This window comes from Montipora foliosa, chromosome 13 (assembly GCF_036669935.1).
Source record: "Montipora foliosa isolate CH-2021 chromosome 13, ASM3666993v2, whole genome shotgun sequence".
NCBI classification, from domain to species: domain Eukaryota; kingdom Metazoa; phylum Cnidaria; class Anthozoa; order Scleractinia; family Acroporidae; genus Montipora; species Montipora foliosa.
This window is the reverse complement of record NC_090881.1, coordinates 21,007,312-21,011,566: the sequence shown is the minus strand read 5'-3', so window position 1 is coordinate 21,011,566 and position 4,255 is coordinate 21,007,312. Positions and strand designations below refer to the sequence as shown.

The 4,255-nt window shown below is 41.6% G+C and overlaps 1 long non-coding RNA gene across 1 annotated transcript in view; it reads right to left on the bottom strand.

The window, feature by feature from the left end:
* Positions 1 to 2,043, bottom strand: part of LOC137983327 (uncharacterized) — a 2,517-nt gene extending 474 nt beyond the window's left edge. The window contains exons 1-3 of the long non-coding RNA XR_011118944.1: positions 1,992 to 2,043; positions 1,828 to 1,915; positions 1 to 1,757 (exon numbers count right to left, since the gene is read on the bottom strand). The exon at positions 1 to 1,757 is cut by the window's left edge and continues 474 nt beyond it. This is a non-coding gene — a long non-coding RNA (uncharacterized lncRNA). The remainder of the gene's footprint in view (positions 1,758 to 1,827; positions 1,916 to 1,991) is intronic.
* Positions 2,044 to 4,255: the final 2,212 nt, after the last annotated feature.

The following is a 4,255-nucleotide window of genomic DNA, read 5'->3' as shown; positions in this document are numbered from 1 at the left end:
TCCTGGAAAATCCACGCTAAACATTTTTTTCTCAAACCGTATACGAGTACAGAAGCGCGTTTTCTTGGAATTCTATTGAATTCTTCATTTCGATACACTTCTAAAATTATATAACCCCAAAAACAAGTTAGATGTGCCTACAGCCTTCCTATACAACAACAATAACAAAACCTTTGTTGAATCCCGGAAAAAATGATTGATCGAATTCAGAACATTCTTTTTAACACAAAATGTTGAACACGTGTTTCTCGACGATCTAACCTCGCTGAACATTCAAATGATTTATAACGATGTTAGAAGACCTTAGAACTTGTAGCAGCGGTTTCATATGTTTTTTAGTTGATTCTTGACGTTGGTAAAGCTTCATTGCGTTTTTCAGAAACATGAAAAACACGTTTTTTTCAAAGTTGATTTGACGGGTCATCTGGCGGACCCGGCCAAACGGCTGAATGTGATCCAGCAACCCGTTCTATTCAGCTGCGTTGCAAAACCATTTTGAACTTCGCCGTCAACATGTTTGCAGAAGGCGTTTATCCAAAGTAAATAGACGCTAGCGTATCTGTCAGCACTCTACATATATTTGTAGCATGGATCGCCCGCAAAGCCCATGTGTAGGAAGAATCTTTGTCTTGGGCTGTTTGAAGAGATAAGATTATCAATTGCCGATCATTGACAGTTAAATGTGAGTGATCTGCGTTTTCTCCGCCCAGACGTAGTTACGATGGAAATTTGCCTTGGCAAAGTAGGCGCTCAAAAATCAATATGTGATTTGATTTCAATTAAACTGATTTCATTCTCTGTAGGGTCACCAATTAGTCCCCCAGCACTAGAGGACTTGACTCTTGAATCAATTTCATTTTTATTGAGGTCCGTTGAGAATGAAGTTCTAATCATTTGTCAGATGAATGAAACCCAAGCTAACTGCTGCATACCCTCTCCATTTATTTGAGATAGAATGTTTCGTTCTGACGTTTTTAGGTGACATGACGTAACAATGCCTTACGTAATTGATCCCGGCATTAGTTAACTATAATGCTAATCTGTTAATAGATTTCGGATACTTTCCTGTAAACAAGATGAGTGAATAAACTGTGGAATATGTGGAACCTTGGCGATTGTTGCGACTAGCATCGAAAACGATGCGGTTACACCTCCTGTTTACACGATACCGATAGAGGCTTTTGTCGAAACCGTGTCGATTTGAAACCGCTGCCAAAAGTGGAGCGTTTTCAAAACGATTTGGTTTCATCTGTCGTGTAAAGAGTGAAACCGCATCGATTTGAATACGGTTACTATTTTGGCGCGAACTTTGCATTGCTCAATTCAAAATAGTGAATTTAGCACGCAGTGCAGCGCTCGAGTATACCACCACCACTTGAATCTTCTGGCGAAAACGATTCCGTGTAAACATTTCCAAACCGCATCGATTTTGACGCGGTTTCGAAGTCATGAAACCCTGTGTCGACTTGAAACTCGCGCATTCGTGTACACGCTGCCTGAAAGAGCAGTCTTGACAACATCCTAACTTCGGGTGTCTGGAAAACCCGAATAGCGAATAGCGAATAGTCGCGAATAGCGAACAGCGAAAAGTCGCGAATAGCGAATAATACGAACAGTGCGAATAGTGACGAATAGTGACGAATAGTCGCGAATAGTCTTCAATAGTCACCGCCTTAGCTGAACAATCTCGTAATCAAAGCAAATAATATACTTACCTATCGTTGAAAGAGAGTTTCGTGCATGCTTTTACAAACACTCTAAAGGAGAACAAACGTCAAAATGTAAAAATATAAATCACTTTCATTAATACATCAAGCTCATGATCACCTCTTCGCACATTGGCGCATGAACATAAATTTTAGATACTCAAATTTCATCATCCTCATCTGTGCTGTCCGATCCGGCGAGACACGTTCTGTAAAAAGGAATAAAATCAAACGAGCGTTAATTAATTATCCAAATAAGCATCAAGATTTCAGTGCATTTATTACCTTTTCTTCTCAGGGCTCAAGCTGTCCTTCGCCGACATATCTCTGCTTTTTCAGCGGAAAAATCCCATCCCACGTTGCTCTGCGGTTGACCAGGAAGTACTGGGTACCAAATTTTCGTCATTTCGTCACTATCCCCCCCCCCCCTCCCCCTTATTTGCCACTATTTGTTACTATTCGTCACTATTCGCGACTATTCGCTATTCGCCATTCGCGACTATTCGCGACTATTCGCTATTCGCTATTCAGATTTTCCAGACACCCCTTAACTTCTTCAATCCTTCAGCCCGTCACTAACACGAAAGTCTCGCTCAAGAGAAACAGCTAAAAATTTTCTCCATCCTTAATTTTCAGTATCTTCTCTGGAGTGCTATCGCTGTGTCCGTGAAGACAATTCTGACGCCCTCAAATACTGCAAATTATCTACCATGGGAAATAACAGTGGAAATAACAATAACATCAGCTGTTCGTCTGGCGAGGACCGCTGCGCAATCCGTAAAACCATACAAAAGGACGGCACTGTCACCACTTTTTCCCGATTATGTGCCACGTCTTCAAACTGTATGTCCAAATGCACACCGCCTGACACCGACGGAGTCGTCGTTTGCGAATCTTGCTGTGAAGAAGATCTTTGTAACAGGGGAGAAGGTCCCAAATCGGGTGAACAGTCAGGAGCATCCAGGATGACTGCACTCACCATGACCCTGTGTGAGATCGTGGGCCTCTTCCTTTTTGTTTCGTTTGCGTAAAAAAAAAGCATGACGTAACAGTGACGTAAACTTCCTTGAATCTTCCACAATTAGTCGAGTCGGAAAATACCATAATACTCTTTGTATGTCTCCCCAAACTTTGCGTATGCATTGTTCCAGTTTCTCTTGGGACTTACAGTGGTCCCACGAGAAAACAAAAACAATGCTTATTCAAAATTGGGGGAAGGGGGGGGGGGGAGGGGGTGGGGGACAAACAGAGTATTATGGTATTTTCCGCCTCAACTAATAGCCCTCATGCGTGATGACATCTGACTAGCTAATTCAACACCAAGCCTCGAATTCAAAAATCAAACTTGTAAATTTTAGCATAAGCTAAATCCCAAAGGAGCAAAAATGTAAACAAAACCCACGTGCGAACAATATTGCATGTCCAGATGATGTGACTACAAACGCAAACGGCTTGGTGGTAAATTTTGGGCATATGCCTTCGTCATGCACAAGGCCTGTTAGTGGATAGTTCTTGTTCCTGTGATGAAACGAAACCTGAAAAAGCCGGTTATTTAAACGCGAAGAGAAAACGCGAAGTCTAACTTCGGCCGCCTTTTACAAACCTTGTTTACGTCATACCACAAGAACCTTCTGTACTGAGATGCCGACTTCAAGAAGACTATGCTTTTCTCCCTTTCTCTTGCCTCGACTCTCTTTTGGTCATGAAACAATCTTTTTACGCTAGGATTGGCCATTTGCGAATAAATTGGAAAATAGGTTTAATTTGTTAAGCCCTCGCTAAATAGGCCATTTCCGAGTTGATGTCTGCCTCCTCTTCAAAGCGAGTCACTCAAGTGCGCAGTTTTTTCTTATGAAAATTAGTTTTCATTCATGTGTAAAGTACTAACTAATTACCATCACAAAAACTTCGCACTTCGACTAGCTTTGAAGAGTAGGCAAACGTGTATATGTAATAGGACTACATGCTGTCCAATTTGGAAATAATTGGGCGAGAAAAATTCTGAGGACAGCCAAAATTGGACGAGGCCGTAGGCCGAGTCCAATTTGGCAGTCCGAGAAATTATTTCCAAATTGGACAAGCATGTAGTCCTGTTACCTATTAATTATATAGCAAGTCATTTGTAATTGGGCATTGCGCAGTCAAGCTATTATCGTTAAAGAAAGGTAAACTAAAATATTGTGAATTATTTTTATTTCCAAAATTACCTGAACTCCAGAGGAATTTTTCGTAAAATCGTCTGCTTCGCTTAAAGATACTGGCAAACGAGGACACATTGTTGCGGGCACAAATGTTTCCCCGTTTGCCCGCGCGCGCAACATTTGTTGCGGACACAAATTCGCAACAAATGTTTCCCAGTTTGCGCAGCATGGAAACACAACATTCATTTTGTGTCCCGCGCGTTTGCGCGCCCAAGAAACATCATGAGCAACAATGTGTCCTCGTTTGTAAAGCACGAGAGGCATTTTTTCGCTTTCCGTGACCCTGCGCTCGCTTCAAGTTATTGCCTTGAATTTGCAAATTCACAATCTCGCAAAATATTGTAGTTT